This window comes from Oxyura jamaicensis, chromosome 2, assembly GCF_011077185.1.
Source record: "Oxyura jamaicensis isolate SHBP4307 breed ruddy duck chromosome 2, BPBGC_Ojam_1.0, whole genome shotgun sequence".
NCBI lineage: Eukaryota > Metazoa > Chordata > Aves > Anseriformes > Anatidae > Oxyura > Oxyura jamaicensis.
The window spans coordinates 25,171,630-25,195,614 of NC_048894.1; the positions used below are offsets into that span (position 1 = coordinate 25,171,630).

At 39.6% G+C, this 23,985-nt stretch overlaps 1 protein-coding gene across 5 annotated transcripts in view; it reads right to left on the reverse strand.

Annotated features, from left to right (window-relative positions):
- Positions 1 to 23,985, reverse strand: part of CALCR (calcitonin receptor) — a 172,971-nt gene that overhangs the window by 119,538 nt on the left and 29,448 nt on the right. The window lies entirely within an intron of this gene.

Below are 23,985 nucleotides of genomic sequence, written 5' to 3' on the forward strand. Positions count from 1 at the left end.
AAGGGTAGGATTTTGACCTTTTGTTTTTAAAATGGCATTTTTTCTTCGCTATTTGCTTAAAGGTGCTTAACAAGTCTCCCTAGCTCCCCTTCTCCCCCCCCCCCCCACACACACAAAAGAAAGAAATACAGCTGCACACATCACTATTTTTAGTAGAGTGATAAGAGGAATAAATGTAAAAATGTCTGGCCTCTATTTCAGGGCTAGGGGAAGGATACTAGGTATTACTGTCTAGTTGAAGTGACCTGCAAACTGGAACCTAGATCCCATCCCTTTCTAACAAGGAATAAATACAAAAAACCTGGAAGAAGATCTACCTCTGAACCCTGTGCCTGGTCCCCTTTTTCATCTGGCGTGGGGATGTTGCTCTCATTCCCTAACAGTTTCCTCATTGCTGGCAGTCTGTCTCAGAAAAAAAGACTGAAAAGTTCAAGAAGGGAGACTCAGGCATGACTAGCTTCCCTTACAACTGCCTGGCAGTGGCAAGCTGGTTTATCACTGCCTGGACAAGATGCATTGGCAGGGGTTTGTGGTGCAGAGGTGTACAGGGGAAATGGCACGTAAATAGGTAGGGAAGCATATCGCAGTGTGCTGCTATGGAAAGAACTGGCCTGTACAGCCAACCTGATACAAAATAAATGCTTTCCACATTTCCAGTCTTCACTTTCACCAAAAGCCCCATCTTTCAGGAGTGTGGTGCGCACTTCAGCACACACCATGCAATGCAGATAAGAATCAAATTTTCTGAAATCCTGTATTTCAACACCTCTGTTGGAGAGACAACATAAACGAAGACTAAGACTAGACTAGCATTTCACCAGGAAACCTGAAGCCAGCCAGACGAACCAAGAGACGAGGTATGGCACAACAGGGATTCAAACATACCCTAAGCTATTAATCTTCACTGCTGTTGCTGGTAGTCACAGGGGTGTGTGACTCACTTCAGCAGTTCTTGGTGCCTTCCATGGAGCTCTGACCAGGAATTGGAAGTGCCAGCTTCTGGCAGGCACCCCTGGGGAAGCAATAGTGAAAATCCCCAAGTCTTTCCTTGCAAAGAATTAAAACTTTAATCCGGGCTTCCCAAATGTGACTTCTGATTTGGAGTGACTCAGTCTTTGGACAACAAGTGTGGGCAGCTGACTAATGTTAATTACGTATGTAAAACATATATTTGATTGAAAATTGAACTCTGGATTAAAGGACTGCCCTAAAACCAGTAAAGGACTGCCTCAAGTAATTTTGAGAAATTCCCTCCACTATTGAGTCACCGATATTTTTCTCTCTCTCTCTTTAATTTGTCAGGGAAATTGAAAGAAGCCTTCCTAGTACTGCCATGACAGTGCATTTAAATTTGTTGTCAACAATGACACTTTCATTCTGAAATAAATTTGCATGCTATTTGTAGTTGTCCTACACATAGCAATTTTAAAACTCTAATCTGTGTTTCTCTATTCCCAGGGAAAAAGAAAAAAAAAAAATAAATGTATTTCTCTGATAAAAAAAAAAAAAAAAAAAAAAAAACAAGCAAACAAAAACCTTCAGGAATACATTTGCTTTTGAAATGTAAACCTGTGAGATGGGTAGTAGATTCAAGTGTTCAAGAATATTTTCAGCTGAGTAATTTTTAATTACACAAATCATATTATTCACAATTTCCATACAGAGAGAGTTTATATTTCACAAAGGAAAATCCAGAAACTTTTGGTGGATTGCCCAATCCAAATTAGCTGTTGTCCTCACACCCATACAAATTTACAGAATGAGAGTGACTGACGCCTTGGGCATGCTTGGCACTTCCCAATTAAGTCCATCAAGAAAATGCATTTCCATGAAATATTTTGATGTTAATGCAGTAAAATTTTCCTAACAGAAAAACACTTCATCAAAAATGTTTAAAACAGTCCTACAAAGACATTTCATCCAACTGTTTCATTGCATTACAGAATAACAATCTTTTCTTAAACCAAACCAAAATAGTTTTTATTATAGGCTATTTAATCTCTAAAAGAACTTATTAGGGAATAATAAAAGAGGAATTTCAACAGCATTATTTTTTTTCAACAGTAAATGAGGTTTAAAAAATAGCACAAGGGACGCTGAAGAAAGAGAAAACACTATCACAGCAGAATCAAAACCATCATAGGTTTGCTGTGCTTTTAACTCAGAATAAATTAATTTAGAGTAATCTGCAATTGTAAACAACTTAATTGAAACATTATCCTATAGCTGGCTGACTATTAGAGGAGATACAGCTGTGTTGGAAACATGTCTTATCAACATGGTATTCTGATGTTTGCAGAACATTAGAAGATACAGAACTATCATTAAATTTCCCCTTTTCTGGGAAGGTGGATTTTGCTTAGAATGGTGTAGCACAGTATTTTTATGCCATCTAAAAAATTTAGCAAAGGATGGAAAAGTTTGTGATTCCAGTAGTGAGAACTTCCATAAAGAAAAAACATAGAAAAAAATGTCTACAGTGATAGATTTCAGAAGGAGTGTTTACTTTAAATATTATCACAATAATTCTTGAAAGTAGAAGTACAGATTGGGAATGAGATTAAACAGAAATGCTATGAGAGGGACCAACAGTAAGAAAACATATTTTCCCAGGAACATTAATGCATTAGCATATTTAAGTGAAATATTTTAATACTGTCAGGAGTTAATTTTATTTTAAATTCTATAAAAGCTTTGAAATGTCACTTCATAACTGATTTAACTGGTTTGCAGCGCTAAAGTCATATGCTAAAAGAACAGTTTAATTAATCCAGATCAGCTAAGTATTACTGGGATCTATAAGAATTCTGAAAGAAGTCAGAGTATATTTTTTCAATAAAGATAGATGTATTGTGGTCAACAGCATACTTTCAGCCCACGCTGAAATAATTAAAAAACTTCTGTTTTGAATTCACAGTTGGTATTTTGCTCTTTATTTTACTATGAAGCTATGAGAACTAATATACTAAGGAAGTTGCAATCTTGTATTGTTTTAAACTTGTAGACTTGATTCCTTGATTCCTACTCTGTCATTAAACATTATTTTTATTATTGTAATATCCAGGAGACTTAGTCATAAACCACTAACCCCTTCTGTTCAGCAAAGTAAAAACATACAAAGTAATATCTGATCTATGCAACTAAACAAGTAAGTCACAAGAAAAACAGTTCAAGAGAGAGAGACCATGGAGTACAAGGAAGGAGGTCTCAGCATCCTAATCTCTGCCAAACTCAATAAAAATCACAGAAGAGGAGGATTTAAAGATCAGCAAAGTGGGTATTCACCAGGGACCACTCCCAAGGAGGAGGGGCAGTATGAAGAGTTTCTCCCAAAACCATACCAGTGATAGGTGCGTTGTTCAAACACACCGGGATTTTTTAGAAGTAGGAGAGGCTGACTAACTGATAATGTTTGAGACCGTTAGCACAGTGCACGCTCGAAAAGCTCTAGAAGTGAAGGAAAAGAAACTGTGAGCCTGAGGAGGCTGAACTCCCAAAGGTATACAGGAGCAGGGCTGATGTCCCTGAAGTGGATGGAAGACCTGTTCATAAAAAGAGGAAATGAAATGACATTGGAGAGGTTATATAAGTCAGCCTAACTTCAATATCCACAATGATACTAGAGTATGACACTATAAAAACAGTTTATAACTACCTAACAAATAAATAGACTGATAAGAAGCAGACGGTGCAATTATGTCAAGAAGAAATCGTATCAAGCTAGTCTAATTTCCTAACTGTTATCTAGCAGTAAGGACAGCAGCTGGTGTCAAATAAGTTGATTTGAATATCACTTTTCTAACAGGTCCCCACAACATTCTCATAGGCCAAGCTGAGAAACATGGTCTAGATGATAGCACTGTAAGATGGATGCAGACCTATACTAAAAGTAAGATTCAAGGAGCTGGTACAAAGGGCTTCCTGTCAAAACAGAAAGACATATCACTGTTGCAGGAGTCTCTCCAGAACCTATTATCATCTCATTTTTTTTCATTATAAACTCCCTCCTCACCAGTGTGTGAGGTTTTGCACAGAGTACCAGGCCTCCTTTTGAGCACAGATTTTTTTTTTTTAAGAAAGATGGAGACAAATGTTCAGAGGGCAGCAACATAAAAACTGAGTTTTAAAATGTTCTCTCATGAGATGTAGTGAAAGAATAAAATGTGTAGGCTTAGGAAAGGAAAGACTCAGCAGAATTTTAAAATAAAGAAAAGAGATTAGCCCTCTGTTATCCAGCAATGATAGGCTGAGGGACAATCTGCTTAGCATTCCACAGCAGCAATCTGGAGGCACATCAGGAATAGCACTCCAGGTGTATATTTAGAAAGTACTCAAATAGGTACCCTGGTGCCTTTATGGAAAATCATGTACTATTCTATTCTGCAGCAAAAGTAAGAGGGGTTCATTTGCATGTGACAGAAGACACAATAGCTTAGTATCCAAGAAGTCAGTTGGTGGCAGACTACAGCAGAGGTATTGCTTTGTGGCTGCACAGGAAAGGTCATCACTCACAGATACCATGAAGGAAGAATCTTCACATCCTAGGCAAAAGCTTAGAAGTGAATTCAGGTTGGAATTAGGCATTAGACCACAAGAAATGGCCTATGGGGTCACACTGATAATCCATCTAGCTCACCTCTACAGTCTGTTCCTCATTTCTTTTTCCCTCTCTCCCTCCCTCCCAGTATCCACAGTTGTTTGAGAAAGGAACTTTACAGTAGATCACCTCCTCCCTGTCTCTCCATTCCCCGTATTGTGTCTATCAACCTGCTGTCCACATCTGATCTCTTTTTGAATCTCCCAGCATTGTCTGCTCTTCACAGACTCCTGTGGCAATTGTGAATTTCCACTTTTATCTGTTCTAAACCACTGCTCCTTATTTCCAGTCTTGTGGGACTTAGAATAGTTCAGTTAGAAAGGATGTACAAAAACCATCTAGTCCAACTGCCCCAACACTTCAGAGCTGACCAAAAGCTGAAGCATGTTATTGAAGGCATTGTCCAAATACCTGTTGAACACTGACAAGAATGGGCTGCCATCGCTCACCAGGGAGCAGAGGCCGGCACCTCCCTCTGCGCCTCCCCTTCTCAGGAGGCTGCCCAGAGCCATGAGGCCACTTCTCGGCCTCCTCTTCTCCACACCAGACAGCCCAGGTATCCCCAGCCCCTCCTCACAGGACAGGCCTTCCAGCCCTCTTACAGCCTTGGTGCCCCCCTCTGTCAGGGCCCCAAACATCCTTTTCTGTGGTGGAGCCCAGACCCGCACACAGCTGTCGAGGTGGGGCTGCACCACGCTCAGTGCAGCAGGAGGGAGGATCACCTCTTCTGGCTGGCTGGCTGTGCTGTGCTCAGGGCACCCCAAAATGGGGTTTGCCCTCCTGGCTGCCAGGGCACACTGCTGGTTCACACTGCGCCTGCAGTCACCGGCACCCCCAGGTCCCTTTCTGCTGAGCTGCTCCCCAGGGAGCCTGGGCCTGGGCCTGGCATTGCTCTGTCCCAGCTGCAGCACCCGGCATTTACCCCTCTTGAATTCCATGCCACGCTGATTGCCAGTGCTCCAATCTATCCAGATCCCTCTGCAAGGCCTCTCATCCCTCCAGGGAGTCAACAGCACCCCCCAGTTTAGTGTCATCAGCAAACTTGCTGAGGATGCACTCCACTCCTACATCCAGATCACGGATAGAAATGTGGAACAGGACTGGCCCTACAATTGAGCTTTTGGAACACCTCTAGTGACCAGCTGCACACCAGATGTAGCCCCATTCCCTATGACCCTTTGAGCTCCACCATCAAGCTAGTTCATCACCCCATGTAGCATGTACCTCTTCGTCTCACAGTTGGACAATTTGTCCAGAAGGATACTGTGAGGGATGGTACAAAAGGCAATACAAGAATCCAGAAATATTACATCTGTCATTTTCCCCGCATCCACAATGTGGGGAGGAGTTCCCTGTTCAACCAAGACAGTCTTCTGCCCTGCTTACTTGGTGAGTAGGAGTCTGGCATTCATCTTATTAACTGCCTTCATGGTTTTGTAAACCATGAACATCTACCCACTGCTTTCTCCTCTGCAAACTGAAGACTTCCCAAACATTTAGGCTTTTCTACAAAAGGTGGCTATTTTACCTGATTTAGATATTACACTACCTTCTGCTGGGTAATAGGTTTGAATGACAGGAAAGACATGAACACAACCTACAGTTTTTGAAGTTACAGGAAAGATTACATGCTATGTTGTAGATAGACTAAGCTAAATGACAGTTCAGCTTCCACATTTGCCATATCATTCTGTATTTCAGGTAAAACCTAACAAGCAGAAATGCTGCCAAAGCCACAGTCGTAATGCCAATGAATGCTAATCTGCCTGTTGGTTCTGTTTATCTTTGCCATTGTCTGGCAATCTCATGTCAGAGGAACACTTCATATAATTCATTTCAACACTATCACCATTGTGGCTGAGCACTTAAAGTCATTTGTTTTTGGCCTTATGTTTACAATACCAGTTGAACCATATTCTTAAATAACAAATAGTAATTTGCATTGCTATGCTAAGGTCACTTAGCACAAGGTCATTGCAGTATTATAACCAGATGCAGAAATATACCTTGATAACGGGAGTGAAGCTAAGTGGACAACAGCCCTCCCCCATCCGCATGTTCAGTTCAGCCAGGGAATTTGTCCTCTGCATTCCCTGAGCATTTCATCTGATTCTGTTCATGTCTGTTTTCATTGTAGTTTTACATTCAATTTCACTACATATTTTCAGTACTTTGGTAAGCACTTCTCGTATTATACAAAAGGTGCCTTTATGTGATAAATGACTGTCTCAGTACACCGGGGGATGAGACACCAGCATATATTTATCCTAAAACTTGTGAGAGACTTCTTGCTTAATGAAAAGCAGATCCCAAAATCTGATATGAGACAAAAACACTAGGAAAAGAATATGCAACTGCCATTAGAAAACACCTCACAAAATTACTGAAATATTCACTCAGCTTTACAAAAGGTCTGGCAGTGAAATAGATATCCTTACAATGATGTATTAGGATAACACTGACCACCCCTTTGTAGAAACAAACCCATAATTTAAAGTATCTGTTCTAAAAGTGTTCTAAGAAAAAGGTAAAGAGCATCCATACCACTATGGATGGAACATCCATGAAAGCACAGGTCTTTGTGGACTGCTGGCCTAGAGGACTGATGGGGCTCTGGCTTTCCTGATTAGCATCACTGTCAGCTCTATATCACAAGTTGTGGGAGAAGACAGCATGCTGCGCAAGTCCCCATCAGCAGCAGGTGTTTAGCCTACAAGTGGTGGTAGCGTACTTTTTCTTTCTATCCCATATTGTGATGACAACCGTAGCAGAGCAGCTTTGTGATGGCTGAATGCACAGCCATGACACCATATTTTGTTTATCTTTGCTGTCCCTTGATGAACGATGGATGAATACAACAGAATGTGACAGTGTCCCTTAGCAGAAGTAGCAGCTTATAAATGACATTAAAAGTCTACCAAAATATCAAGTTTCCATCTCTCAAAATTATTAACATGAATGCAATTAACTAACTCCATTGTACTTAGGATCATGAAGTGTATACATGTCACAGCTTTAATTCTACTTTTTTAGTATCTACTTTGAAGATAGGACTGCATCTTAAAAGTATCTGAAATAAGAATTTTAAAATTCCCAGTGAGACAAGCGTCTCACAATATTCAGTGATTTTGTGCCAGTTCCTGACAGCTGAAAGAATTTGAATCCCAACCTCATGGTGAAACACCTTCAGCCCTAAGGAAGAGTGAACAAGAAATGGGCTCAAATGACTGACAAGGATTGAACCACCATGCCTTACAGAATTCTAAAATAAATTGGAAATAATTTTCTGTCTTCAGAGATAGCAAGTAGCTATTAAGCTAACCAATTGTATTGATGCTTTAAAGGTCCACAGGCTATACAAAAAATATCTAGCTAAAATAAACCAAGTGAATAAATCAGTGTTTGCAACTGGCTAGTATATAAAAGCAGATTTTATTTCACATTAAAAAAAAAAATAATCCCAGTGATCAGGCATTAAGGAATGTCTACACTGCAAGAATATATAGGGAATCAATACAATGTTTTTCATTCTCCTATTAATCTAGAGAAAGAAAATTATCTTTCTTCCTGGCACGGGATACTTCACTGTGGATTTTTTAAAAGGTATGGGGCAGGCAGGTGGAAGGAAACACAACTACAATGCTGCATAGCAGCTGCAAAGTTTTAGACAGTATCACACAGCTACAGCCCTAAGCTTAAAAGTCATTAATTGTAGCAACCTTAAATTACCAGTTGTGTCCTTAAAAACAGAAGCTGTGACAAATTTAGTAGCAATTATTTCATCCAACAACATTTTGAAAGGATGAAATACACAAAACCAACCTGCTGTCCTAACATTCTGTGTATATTATTTTTACTGACAATGTTCTATGGAATTTCATAATGACAAAATGTTTAGCTTTGCAATCACACAAACTATCACTAAACAAGTTTTGTATTAGCTTGAGACTCAGCACTTTACATCTTTAATCAATTTTCAAATTTTAGCCACTATTCATATCCTTTGCCCCTTGAGTTATGTGTCCATAACCTACAACACTGATGGAAAGACACACTGTTGTAAAACTAAATATGAAATTATTATTATTAATAATAATAATAAAGTGATGCATTTTCAAAGATAGGTGAACATTTGTTGGATTTCATGGTTTCCAGAGTCCTGCCTGGCAGTGGAGGTGGTCTGAATCCTTATATACTCATCTCTTTCCCAGTCAGGGTTGTTGTGATACATAGGATCTTGTCATCTTCTGTGCTATGAGTGAAGACTGGAAATTTAGAAATACATCTGTCATTTGCTGAGACCTGTAAATGCATTTCCATGCTCAAGTTCATAGGGATTCACTAACAGGAAAAAGCATTGAAAAAACTGGGGAAAGATAACAATGAAATGATGTCAGGCATTGGTGTCCTCACCTAGATCTGGAAAATTTTCTCTGACTCTGGTGTTGTTTACAAGCATTCACTCTTTCTCTGTTGCTACTTACATTTGGGAAAAAGGAACCAGACAATAAGGCAAGAGTCAGAAAAGGATTTAGATCCAGTTGTAATGAAGGTATTTTGTTTCTGTTTTCCTCAGAACTACAGACCCTCCCCCAAAAATGCATTTTCTAGAAGAACCTAAACTTCAAACTCTTATATGCTTCACTAGTTCCTACTGGTGAATACCTAGACCTGTGCCTACCCTGACTACATAATTCTTGACATGAACAACTTTGTGCCTGTCTGTCTTCGGTCAATCAACATTCAAAAATTATCAAATCCTCTGTCAGAGCCCACTGTGGTTATATCTGTATTTGCAATGAAAATAGGGCCAGGGTATCCGTGAAAGCACTGCCTTGCAATTATTCTTTCTCTTGTCTGCTGGAAGGTATCCTGGTATGAATTTGACCCTCATCAGCTAACACTGTCTCTGAGATTTTCTCGGTGCAAATCACAGGGAATACTGAATTCAGCCCAAAGTCATTTTTGGTAAGCAGTTCAGGAATAGCTATGAGGCTCAATGAGGAAAAGAAATAGGAAAAACATATTCAATTTCCTCCTTTTATCCTGAGGACCTTGAAACCTAAACACATATTTTCTGAGTTTGTAGACTTTCTAGACTGAGATATTGTGTATTCTCCCCATGGGAGTATGCTGCTGTGAGGCATACATAGTGAGGCCACCTACCCAGAAGAGATGGTGAACCACTTCCATAATCCTAGGTAATTCCTACAGTTTATATTGATTGCTCAAAACAGTAAACCAGAAAATGCTTACAAACTAAGATCCAAGACTCAGTTCTAGTGCTCCCACATATACTAGTATCAGATTCATGAAGGCTGGATCGTTTATGATGCATTAATTATACAAATAGAGGAATTCTCAAAATTTATAGGGTTATCAATTTTTAGTTAGGAAGAAAAAAGGGGGAGAAAGAGTGAACAGACATCTATGTATAAATAAAGCAGCTGCAGATCCCAACCAGGAAGTGGTGCCTGCCTGCACATTCTCTGTGCACTGACTGAACCTAGACCTAATTTTGAGCATCATTTCATTATCAGGGTTTTCCACACAGTCTCTAGTACCCAAGTTACGACTTTATGGACTGCATGAGAGGACAGTTAGAAGTTTGGATGGTCTGGCTCAGAGTTTAGCAGCTAATGGGTTATGTACTGCATGCATGCCTATAGCAAGTGGACTACCACATGGCTCTGTACTAGGAGCAATATTAGACTAGAGATCTCCTGAGGTCTCTGACCTCAACTAACCTTTGATTCTGTGGGTCTATGACTCCTGATTGCATTAATGCTAGAGTTCTACCATATAATTGTGTGGGCTTTACTGAAATAGTACAGCATTCTTCTGGTTTCCTTTGGGTCACAAAGTCTGAATTAGAACCACCTTATTTTTTCAATACTCATCTGAATCGTTCATTTTCACAAAGAAGACTGGAAGTGCTAATTAAGTAGATGCATTATAAATCGTCAGTTTGGATACCTCAGCCATCACAGGCAAGTTAAAATAAATTATATGCATTATTAAAGGGTGACTATCATCACACCCATGTTATAACTAAGGAAGTCTCCAAAGAGAAGACTTAATTTTCTCATTTTCCTAAAGAAAATGAGATATATTCCCATACCACCAAACATGAATTTTAAAACACTAATCCAATTTATCAAACTTAAATACTTTAAGGGTGGTTTGAAAGAGCATAAGAAAGTGTTCTTAGGAATTTTCACAGATCCTTAAGGTAGTAAAATGCACTAATATTAGCAGATGTACTACAATTTATGTCACCTGAAAATCAGCATCTAGGGCATAAACAGGCAACTCTTTTCCCAATGAAACGACATCATAACGTTTAGGCAATAAAAATAGTTTTTTTGTTTTTTTGTTTGTTTGTTTGTTTTACTGAATTTCAGAGTGGCCAATAATGTTCCAGAGAGTAAGAACACCTACTGTTGGCCACAGGAACAGAACTGTCCAAGATTATCACTTTCTTAACTGTGCTGTTACTTATATTACTTGCCTATGAGAAAAGAATCAGGTCCAGCAATACAGAAAGGCTTCTCCACAACAGCCACGAGGCAGTTCATTCAACCAATGTGACAAGGACACAAGTATTCAGTAACCAATAAAAATATCAGATGCAAAGTGTCAATGGGAGAGTCTGCACCGTACTTGTTTGTGGTGAAAAAATAATTGTCCTAATGTTTTTTTTCAGCTGCTGACTGCAGGGTACACGCTCTGGATATTGTCTGCAGGGTGCTCTGAGGGTTTTGTGCTGCAAGCAGAATCAAGGCCTTACAGGTAAAGGATTAAAACAATCGTGCTGTTTGAACACAGCAAGCAAGCAGTTAATTGTCAGGTCTAAATGAAGGAATTGGGATGCCCTACGCAAAATGTTTAAACCAGCAAGCATACGTTGAACATAGGAACCCTGTGAAGAGAGGGCAGTAAAGAGATGTGTTTCACATTTGTTCTTTTCTTTATGAAATACAGTCAGTGAAGAAAACATAATGTCAGCTAAGGTAGCAGTAGATGAGACCAAATAATTGCAGATGACTGAATGCAGAAGCTGCAGGATGTACTTTACCATCAAGTGGGTACTTGAGAGGAGCTATTTATGTATGAAGTGTTCCCTGAGAGAACCTGCAGGGAAAAAAAAAAAAAAAAAAAAAAAAAAAAAAAAAAAAAAGTGCCTGAGCACTATAGAAGCAGCTGGAAATCACGATGGAATTCATCAGGCATGTTCTGAGGGCAGGATGAAGAGAGGAAAATGTCTCTGCAAAGGCAAGTACCTAAAGAGTATGGCTGAACGTTATCATGGGGATGAAGAGACAAGCACTGAGAAAGGCATGAAAAATAATAAAACTTCTAGAATGGCGTTGTTGCTCTAGAAGACAAAGATAAGGAAAAGGAACAAACAGAAGATGGATGACAAGGGGGAGGAAAAGTTAGTGCACAAAGAAGAGAGGACAAGAACAGTGGGAAGGACTATAAAAGTAGTTATGAAAAGGATAATACACTGAAGGCTGTGAAGGGGAACTTTTTATATTAAAAAAAACAAACAAACAGAAAAAAAAACTTTAGGGTCTCACTGGCCACATCTGCATTAGTATTTCAACTTAGAGTAGTAAAACAGTTTTGAAACAAATCCACTGAATATACACTTAGTGCATATCAGTTTGGCGGTCAGAGCTGCTTGGGTTTCTCCTTTAGGAGAAAACTAAACCAGAAATTGTGCTCTAAGTGTAAAAGAAATGCACACCTGTCCCTGAGGAGGATCTAATGCCCCCTAATCCAAACAGTGGGCTCTCACAAACTCCTGTCACAAACTCCTACCATACATGCTGAACCTGTGCCACTAATATGTTCTTACACCAACAAGAGTTTCTGCCACACTCTGAGGTCCTTTAAGTGCTACAAAATGAACCACATGCTGTGTATCTGCTGTCATATTTGTCATCAACTGCCAGCCTCTGACTCTTTGAAGTACTACTTCTTCCTCCAACTTCTCCAGTTCTAGCTTGAAGTTCTTATTTAAATTCCCTACAATTACTGTTGATCCACCATCTATACCTACAACCTTACTGTTGCTGTTCATCCACCCTTTCTGACCCCTTTGATGACAACATCACATCTTCGTTCATCGTTTTCTATGTGCCTGGCTCTGTCCCATTGTCTGTTCAACTGTGCAGGCGGCATGCCATAATATAACTCTGTGTCCCTCTTACCCAGTTTGCTGGAATAAAGTTTGGAAAATGGTCACTGTTATTCCAGTCATGACTTTTCCCACAGCAGAGCTGCCCTCCCTAAACTGGTAAGCCACTGGCAAGTGGGAGCAGGACACTGACAGGCTCCAAAGAGCTCTCTTGTAAAGAGATACAGGCTCCAGAATTTGGGTGTGATGATAGCAAAGCCATGGTCTCAGCTCACAATGAGGGCCTTCACAGAGCCCTCCAAAGTCTGGAAGCCACTGCTTGTTGTCGAGTATCTCACGGAGGACACTCTTCGTAAGAGCTTAAACCCCTCTAAGGCCCAACACCTCCAATCAGTGAAAAGCAAAGAAGTCTCAGAGACCAAGTCTCATTGGCATGTCACACCAAAGAAGATTCAGTAGGCTAGGAGTCAGTTCACTCAAAGTACAGGTGCTACATCAGCAGGTTTAAGTCCATCATCTCCCCTAACACCCCAACCCAGTACTGCCTTTGAATTTTGCTCCAAACAGGAATAGGGAAGGGGGCATCATGAGATATGGTGTTATTTGGAAAGGGAATGGGCAGGAACAGAAAAAAAAAAAAAAAAAAAAAAGGTATGTTTCAACATGTGATGTCTCTGTGGGCAAAAGTGGTGTCTAGATTATTCAGCTCCCATTGTCAATCACCTGCCTGTACAAGACAGATGAAAAGAGAGAGTGCAAAACCACAGAGATGTGCCTGCAATCAAGCAAGCAAAGGTCTGTGAAAAACTTTGAACCTTGTGTGCTATCAAGTTTTGGTCAGGGGACTAGAATAACCCTAGGCCACAATAAAATCCCCAAGCATGCATAAACATGAAGAATCCCAAAACATGAAAATGTGACAAACATAAGCACCGACTGCTTTGATCTGCTCACTTGCTCCTGTTGTGTCAAATTACTTGCTAAGACAAAGATATCAGTACGAGAACTGGCAGGTTTTTCACGGCAGCAGATGCAGGAAATGGAGGGATAGGTTTGTTGTGTGTCAGAAGCAATGGTAAAAATGGGGGCTTTTTGGAGCAATGCATAATTCCTACAGCTGCAAAGTGTAGCTAGTAGGAAAAACAGCTGTAACTGATTTTCTTCATAAGGCATTAAAAGCAGGCTATACTTTTCTGTTTGTTTATACAGAAGGAAAACACAGATCTACACCTGTACCTTCTGCAAACATCAGCCAAAATGAAAGTCAACAGAGCTACATGGACATACACCAGTCGTCTTTTTTCAGCAGTCCTGTCAGGACCAGCTATATATCATGAAAGATTTTTTTTTTTACAGACCTGCTGGGAAGTGATCAAATCAATTTGCATGCTAGTATCAGAAAGAAATGTGTATGTGGAAATGAGTATGTGGATGAAGGAAACTGACGGCTGGCAGAGAGCATTGAAATGCCAGCTGTAATTATAAAAAGAAAAACAATTTTCACATGCATTTCAGAATTTAGTCATAGAGCTGTGTGCATCTTCATTTTATGAGCTTTCCTGTTATCAGGCTGTGCAAAACAGTGCCATGAAATTAACAGTCAAATACGGGCCCTAATCCTGGCATAAATAACATTCCCACAGACAGTACTGGGAGACTTGTCAGAAAAGTGCAACCAGAACTTGACCTCTAATAATGAATACAGTGTTGGTGGGCCTCTAATTATAATATCTCATTTAGCTACCACAATAAGGGAACTGAAGCAGTAAGAAGCAAAGGGAAGTCAGGCAGTGCCAGATGGCTCAGTCTTTGCAGCCATTACTCACAGAAATAATATTTGCTCATACAAGAAGCCCCACAGCATTCACTGGAGTGCAACACAAGTATTAGAGGAATTTAAGTTTCATGATAAGTCTTTCTAAAAGCGCGTTGTTGCAGGGAATCAATCTATTTTCCCAAATATACATTTTTTGGGAGGGGGGAGGAGGGAGGTCACTAATTTTCACTTCCTTCATCAAGGACAAATTACTTGTTTCAGTGACTTTACAGGTTCATGATTTATATATATATAAGCTTTATATAGAAAATATACTAAAAAAAAATTCTATAGAAAACTTTAAGTCTCATTTTAAACTAAATAGCTAGCTTGCAGTCTGTGTTTGCTGTAGTATTAGAATATATCCCTTCAACTCAGAAACGATGGCAGTTCAGTAAAATAATTCAATCAAATAATATTTTAACCACTGTTAAATGAGTTTCTATACTTGGTAAGCAGTTTCCTGGCATAAGTCTTTGGAAGTGCTTACCATCAGGATACCATCAGGAATACCTGATGGTACCTGATACCATCAGGAATCTTTTCTCTGACTTGGTAGCTTTTAGATTACTCCTAGAAAGGATCTGGACTAGTCAGTATTTCTGCAGGAATAATGGGACCAACCAACACCAAAAGCGATGAGAAAACTCTTGTTGACTTCATTGATTGTGGGATTAAGCCCATAGCTCTGGACAGTGATAAAATTCTGCTAATAAAAGCCAGCACAGCTGTCAGAAAGAGACTTTAGTGGACTGGCATTTCCCAGGTATGGCTGAAAGCTGGACTGCCAAATCCCTGTTTATTGGCACAAATCTTTGATTAGAGATGTATGTGCCATTCAGTCAGTTACATCCTTTAAAACTATACAGTTTTATAATTTCAAAACATTTTTTTTTCTTAGAGCATCATAAGAAAGAAGGAAAGTTGCAATGAAAATTACGTCATAAACATACATTTAGAAAATGAAAAGGGAAGCACAAAGGAATTGAAATTCCTGTTCTCAGCAATGGGAGAAGACGGATCCTGCTCCTTCTTGTTCCACAGCAACTGACAAAACAGCTCCCAAGAAATAGAACAAAACCTGTCTAATTGGCTTCTCAGTTGCCAAACAAAGCAAATAGGAGAAGGAGTGTATCCCATTCCCCTGTGATACAGAGATCCAGACATTCAGTAATGCATTTTACTTTCCAGTTGAGTAGACAGCAGGAGGTCCTCTACTACTTCCAAAAGAAGACTGGAAGAGAAGAGAGATCTTTCAGTCCAGCTGATTCTCTCTCCAATTTGTTCTGAGCTATGTCAAGTAGCACAGGCAGCTTTTGCAGAACAAAAAGTCCAACTGGAGTCCAACTAATACTGTCCAGGAGTAGGATAAAGACCCAGCGGTCTGTGGGTCCACTCTCACCCCAGGAGGGAAAGAGCAGATGACAGCTGTGATTCTAGGTAGTGTACCTCCTGCATAATACACTTGTAAAAATTTCTCAGTTGAAAAAAAGTTTTATAAACTGCATGAGATTCCTGGGAATGTTATCTCTGAATATAATAGTGCCATAAATTTATTGGCTATTTTCCGGGAACAGAATTTTGGGATGAAAAGCTCTACTGAAAATGTCTGTCTCATGTTCCTGCTACTTGCACGTACAGACAGCAGCTGTTGATGTGTCCTTTGGCCAGGGTTGCATCAGGTTCATCAGAGTTAAGCTATTTCTGATAGCAAACAAAGCAATTTATTGCCATGAACATCTGAATTTTGACCTCCTTGGTAAAGTGTAAGGAACAGCTAATAATACAGATATTATGCAGACTATGCATTGAGCATACTTTACAAAAATCTGTGTGAGGGACTCATCTTATTTTCTAAGCATGGTCAGAAATACTGAAGAATGGGACTCTTCCTGGAATATTTTTCATTACTGTTTGCTGTACACTAAAGCAAAACAGCAAATCAGAGACTTCTGACATGGAACAGGACATACAGAAACCTACTGCACCTTTATTGCAAGGACTCTTTCTGAGGTTCTGTTGTTACTGACAGCAAAGAAATTAAAGCCAGCTAATCAGAACCAATTGTAATTAATTAAGAAAGCATACACTCATAGGAAGACTTAAATTATCTTGTTTGTCCTATGAAATCAATTATGTGTATTCAATGGAACTATAACCACAATGCTGTCATCCCACGAGCAGTACAAGAAAACATAGTAATGAACAAGTGCAGCATTTTTAGTAAATGCAAATTCTAGGCACGTTTCTTTCTTATTGCATTTGAATATTCCAACTACTGTGCAGTAAGCTTAAGTTTTAGGCACGATGTCACATTCTTACTTCTCTTTTTCAGAAAACTAATAGGTACAGCAGCAAAGAAGAGAACAAATCCCATTCTCTTCAGTGAGACACGAACATCAAGATATAATTGAAATATTACCTGATGAATTCGTTCAAAAGAAATGTCATTCATTAGACACAAGAAACTCTCTGTGTAGAATGGCTCCACACTTAAAATAGGACCAGACGAGAAATGCAGAAGTTACCATTCCTAACCTTGTTCAACTCCACAGCACACTAGTTATTTTATTTGCTTGTTTACAGTCAAACTTACAGCTTAGCATTAGTTAGGTTGCAAATGCACTCCCCAACAAAACGAGTCTGCTATAATACAATCAGAATTCAGCAGCGCTGTATTTTGTCCTGATGCCTATACAATTACCAGAGGAAGGTATTTTATTTACACAGCTGTGATGTGTTTTTATGAACAGGCTGATACTGACTTACTGAAAATTCATTGGAAAATATTGTAAAGAAAACAAACAAACAAACAAACAAAACAGCAAGTTTTGATATGTTTGATTTCTTGTCCTGTTTACAGTTAGAAACTCAAACTACTGCTTTTGTCTAGTTGCTCTGGAAAGTGGACAAAGCTTTTTAAGGACAAGCAGCCCAACAGGTTCCTATCTGAGCAAGGCTGCACTAAGCACTGCTTTATAGTCCTAAAGCATTATGACCAGTCCCAAAGCAATATGACCAGTACTGGGTCATATGGCTCCTGTGTTAAATATCACCTAGTACTTCTTTTAAAAAATAAGCGAAGTTCATTTGCAAAGCAGAGAGCTTCTCCATCACTTTTATAATGGCACTGGTATGACAGATAACTGCTGTCATCGCTTCTGCTGTCAGCACAGGTCCCAAGTGGAAATGCTGGATTTTAATCTTAAACAGCATTTGTTTTCCTCAGATAACTACATTCTTCATCAGAAATCTTTTTCCTCATCATGTCTTATCAATAATGTCACATTAGACTTACCTCACAACAGCTTATGCACAACAGATGATCTGATCTAGCAAAATCCCCCGTCATATTTGTTTGGCATATTGCATCAATGGAAAGTTTTAACTTGATCTGTTAGCTGAGGGTCTTACGGACTGCTGAGTCACACATGATTAATTCTAACAATATTTTAATTTCCTTCATGATTAGGTAACCAATGATTTTAAATGAGATTGGATGTTCTAAACTGAATAAGAATTAGTGGTGTGCTTTTTTTTTTTTCTTTTTCTTTGATGAATTAATTGTAATTGATTTATGAAGTGGCACTCTCTAGGGGCCTGACTTTGTAGTGCTTACTGATGAGGCTAAATTCCCATTGAAACCACTGAGCAATTTTCCTCAATAAGCACTGAAGAATCTGTCCTTAATACTTAGAATGTATAACTAGCTCTGGCTTTTGAGCGCTCTTAGGATCACAATTATAAACACTTCAGAGCTATAATCCTAAAAATGTGTTTTCCTAAGAACCACAGCAGAATTTCTGAGTAAAGTGTACATTAAGTTATCCCAAGAGTTTTTTGTCTTTCCATTAATATATTTTACCATTAAAATAAATGCAGAAAACTTGAGTTGGAAGTGGGCAGTATACTCCTAAACTCTTATCCACAAAAACAACTGTGAATATCCTACATGGAAGCAATTCAGTTACCTCCAGAAAGACAAAAGATTCTTCTGCTGAATACCTATTCCTCTTAGTCTTTTTCTTGTGATTTCTAGATGTGCTCTCACAATCAAGGTTAAGAAGCTGACTGTCTTTGAAGGGATAGGAAGGGATCCAAAGTCACACCGATGCAGTGCTTTTTTGTTTGTTTGTTTGTTTGTTTTGTTTTCTTAATTGCTTGCTTCCCATCATTAAATCGGCTATTTGTATGTGGTAGAGAAAATGGATAAATGCTATTTTTTCCAATAATATCATTAAATTATATTCAGTTCTGTGTTTACGATTAAGTAAACTGCAACATTTTTCTGATTTCTTAATCAAGGTGCTGGCCTTTCAGTATCTTCTTTATAGAGTTATTTATCAAGAAGCAAGTCCCTGGGAAATGAAAATGTTTTAGAACCATTTCACTGAGATAATTCCACATTGTTTTTTAAAGTAATTTTCCAAGTATTTTTGACAAAAAAAAGACCCTTAACGAAAGTGGCTGCAGTTTTAACTCTCCAATATGAGAACAACTTTACAAGGCATTTTATCAGATATTAGTACATTTCCATTTTGAACCAGCTGTTGTATTAAGTCTGCACAAGAGTTATAGCACCTGTCATCTTCTGATGTCATTAGGCTGCTATGTAAGGATTTGAATGGACTTTTCTCAGTTGACATCAGCGGGTGTTGAATCATCCATGAAGCCTGAGTCCTGTGAGAGCTGAGGTTCAGCAGACTAAGAATGACCCCTAAAGACTGCACACAACTTTGGTTTCAGTTTCAAAGCTTTAAGAGATTAGAACTTTTATAGGATTTTTTTCTGCAGGGGGAGTAACAGGGTTAGCACTGACATTTCATAACAGTATCTCAAGGATTTTTAGGAAAAGATGGAGCATCTGCTAATTCTCTTAGATTTTTTTTGGAGCACCATAACTTTAACCACTCTCTGAAGATATGCAAGAACCCTTTATTGTTTATTAAATGGATGTTCCTGACTGCCACCTTGCAGCCAGTAATGCATGCACAGAAAAATTTCTTCACTGTCTCTTTACCTCTGGAAGGAAAACATATATTTTTATGGTGATGAGAGACTACCCCCAAATAAAAAAAAAAAAAAATTATCATGAAGCAAAAGCTGGCTAAAATAACCACTCCACGGCAAATTTTAACAGTTTTCCATGTTAAATTAGCAGTATCATCATCTTCTATCTGAAGCTAGTGGCACTTGCATAACGGGCTGCAGGTCAGCAAGTAGTCAGGGGTCTAGGAAAACGAGAAATTCTGCAAGGCCAACCCAAGTGCTCACAGTAATCAGAGGTCCCCAGCCTCCAACCACGTCACCAGGGAGCACAGGCAGAGGGTTAACCACAGCGCTAAGGACACTAGAGTTCACCTCCTCCATAGATGCCAAGAACTCCCAACACTTCTTAATGAATGAATGAGGACTTCCAGTGGTGAGTTTGGCACCTTGTGGTAAGCTTAACTTCCTCCATCATGCTGTTCCTGACAGTGTCAGGATTTTGCTGGCTGGTTACTCTGTGCTAGCATTAAGTTGGGGCAAACACCACTTATCTAGAGCTGCTTGTCTTACAGGCGTGACGATACTCTCCTAGCTGAGAAAAGAGGACTGACCTGAGACTTCAGGAGCTGGGTGCATACTACAGTCCCCCATCTACTACATGGGACTGTGACAATTCACACTCCCTCTAAACTACACCACGAATTCAGCAGATGGTGACACAATTCCTCTGATCAAAATAAATAAATAAATAAAATTGTCCTAAGCATCTACGTCACACAGATGAACACCAGACAAGCTCCTATGGAATAGCTGTTTTCTTGGCCAATACTTCAGGCATTGAACCAGGATTGGCTAAAACCAAGAATATAAATGTTGCAGTTTAAGTTTGAAAATTAATCCTGAGTAGTAAGTGGTGTAAAAATTAATCTCCTCTCTTAACTGGTGCAGAGCGAGCTCTGCGAACACACCCACCAGAGAGGCGTTTGAGAAGCTCTGAAGGTGGTCCTACTCTGATGCCAAACAGATTGCAGAAGCTTGTTCCACATCTACAGTTTCTGCCTAAAAAACATTACGGAGCTTTCTGTCACAAGATGAAAGTAGCCCTCCATCATCTGGATGTTTCCTTTGCTTGGGTTTCGTGTGATTTAGATATTATTCTTAGAGCTGACATTTAACATCCACAGTATGAGGTGTGTTTTAGTATTCTAAACATTCAGGGAAAAGGTATCAAGCTCTAATCCAAATGTTAATTTGGTTTTCTGAAGAGCATCAGGACGAATTCTGATCAGCATTTCTGCATTTCTTTCCAAGCTGAGTTTTAATACCTGATGTGAAGAGGAAAGAGCTGATCTAATGCAGAAATTATCAGCTGATTTAAAAGGTCAGCATTACAATGGATAAGTTGTCTAAAATCAGATTTCCATTTTCAACCTTTCATTGGCCTGCTGTTGTGGTTTAACCCGGCCGGCAGGTAAATACCACACAGCCGTTCACTCACCCTGCCCCCTCCCTCTCTGGGATGGGGGAGAGAAACGAGAAAAACTGAAGCCTGTGGGTTGAGATAGAGACAGTTTATTAGGTCAGAAAATAAAATAATAATAATAATAATAGTAATATGTACAAACAAGTGATGCACAATGCAATTGCTCACCACCCGCTGACCGATTCCCAGCCTATCCCCGAGCAGCCGGCCCCCCCACCCCGGCTAGCCACCCCTATATATTGTTCAGCATGCCGTCAGATGGTATGGAATACCCCTTTGGCCAGTTTGGGTCAGCTGTCCTGGGTCTGTCCCCTCCGAGCTCTTGCTGCACCCCCAGCCTGCCCGCTGGCAGGACAGAGCGAGAAGCTGAAAAGTCCTTGGCTTCGTGTTAGCACTGCTCTGCAACAAGTGAAACATCAGTGTGTTATCAACATTAGTCCCATCCTAAATCCAAAATATAGCACCCTACCAGCTACTGGGAGGAAAATTAATTCTATCCTAACTCAAACCAGGACACCTGCAAAATTGGATATCAGTTCAAAAATGAGTAATACATATTCTCCCAGAAGGCTCCACTCTGTGGAGTGAAGCTAGCTGTACAGCAGGATTTCTGACTTGTGAAAAAGTAGTTCAGGGGGTTTATTCAGTTTTAGTCTGAATCAGACAAAAAACAAAACAAAACAAAACAAAACAAAAAAAACTTTTTAAAATTTCCCATGAACAGAGAACTCGCAGAGTATTCCATTTTGACACCCCCAGCACATGGCACTTCCTACAGGAAACAATCCGGCTGCACCAGCAGCTGCTGGCTGAAATCGCTCATTTCACACTGGCTCATCCTCCTTCTTGTCCCCAGCAGCTGCAGGGGCTGCTCAGGTTGCCCCGTGGGCCAGCTGGACCTTCCCTCCCCAGGGCTTTGCCTGCCAGCAGCTACACCCCAGTGCCCAATTTCACAGCAGTTTACCCATAGCCCTGATTCTCAAAGGTACACCCAGGGCTTTCAGGCCGCAGGCTATGTCCAGTCAAACTTCTTGGTGGTAGGAGAGAAAGACAGGGAGCCCTGAGGCACATGGCTTTCCTCGCCCCTCAGCTCCTGGGAGCCCTGAAAAAACACTGCTGGGTAAGACTATCCAGTGCACCTGAGTGGAAGGCCATTTAACATAAATGCTTGCAGAGATGCATTTTTGATGCAGAAAAAAATAAAGAAAAAAAAAAAAAAAGCATCAGTTCCCGGGTCTCTGACATGCAGAGATTATTCCTACTGAGAATACAAGGGGAAAAAAGCAAGAAGAGAAGTTGCAGTGGCAGGCAGACCTCTTGCACAATCTCTCTACCTTTTACCCTTTCTGTCTCCCTATGATCTCATTTTCCCTGAAGGCAGACATGCATATGGATATGGCATGGAGAAATGGATCCTTCTAACTATGTTAGCCTGAGTGGTGAAACACACTGCTACTAAAGGCAACACATTTTCTGTGCAGGATTCCAGGGTCAGATTTATTCCAGTTTGAAGTAACCCGCCCATTCATTCTGCCTTTCATAGGTTACAATAAAACTCCTGACAGAGTAGTCCTTGATTTAGAAGTGTAGAATGCTACATTTCATGGGGTGCTTTTAAGGCTTTGAGTTTGATTAATATTTGCAAGGTACACTTAAAAATATGGATTTACACATACACGCTGTAGAACAATGCTAAAGTTGTTCTCTTCAGAAGTACAGTCTACAGAAACAGAAAATTATGAATGAAACTTGTGAATCAGCACAAAGCAAAATGTAGCACATTCAGAACACTGTGACTATGTTTATACTTGCAATTTTAAAATGCCCCAGAACATCTCCCTGGTGTTCAACATCCACCATGCATACTGTTAAATTGTCTTCTCTTTAAAAACAGGTTGCCCACTTCCCAATTGCCTACTGTGAATGCACCCTGTGATCCCTGGGAGAGGTCTAGAAGTGTGCTAGCTGCTTTGATGTACAATGCTGCTGCAGTGCCCAGGAGCATCATCTGAGATGTATTCACATTTAAAAAGTCTTAAAAGCTCTGAGTTACTTAATTGTCAGAACTGTATAAGTACAAACCAAGCATGCAATTTTTTATCATATCAGGAAGTAACTGGAGTGTGGGATACATAACCTGGGTGGTTTACTAATGACGATGAGTCAAATCAAAGCCATGTTTAACTATGGCATACTGAGTAGGCACCTTAATTCCAGTCTTTCAAGTTTTTTCAGCCCTGTGGGGGCAATTACCCCCAAAATACTAGATGCTGTTCAAATTGACAAAGGGTCATGAATGTGTCTTCAAATTTTCCAAGGGAAAATCATTATTTCACCAAGTGTTTTGATTTTCCATTGCGAGAATTCCCTAATTTCCATTAGGGAAACCTAAATACTACTGGGTTGGGTGTACAGGAAAAAAATAAAAATTAAAAAAAAGTATCATGTATTTCTGCTGTTAAATGACACATTTCTTGTCTGATTCCTTTGACAATTTTCTACAGCTGCCTAATGTGCTGTAGTCTCATGTCAGCTGAACTCAGCTTCCCCGTGCCTGCATTTTCCTCTATGAGCTGATGCCATTCACCAAACCATTTAAAAATTTTATTTTGGAATATCAAAATGGTTTTCACCTGCCTACTGCTGACATTTCTCATTCAGAACTTTTTGTTCCCTATAAAATTCTGTTTATATTCAAAATTAACATTTTCCACCATAATAATTTCAACTGTCCGGCAACTTTCTGACCTCATTTCTCTCATGTCTCATGAAACCACAAAAGGAAATTGACTTCTCAAAAATGATTCTATTATAATGTTGTACAGTGTTTAAAATCCTATCTTCTGTTACACCTATAACACTTGAAAACTCAATGATGTCTACCTTCAGCACAAGTGATTTTTCTCTTATGACAAAATCAATACCAATATTATGTCACCTATAATTAGTACAGA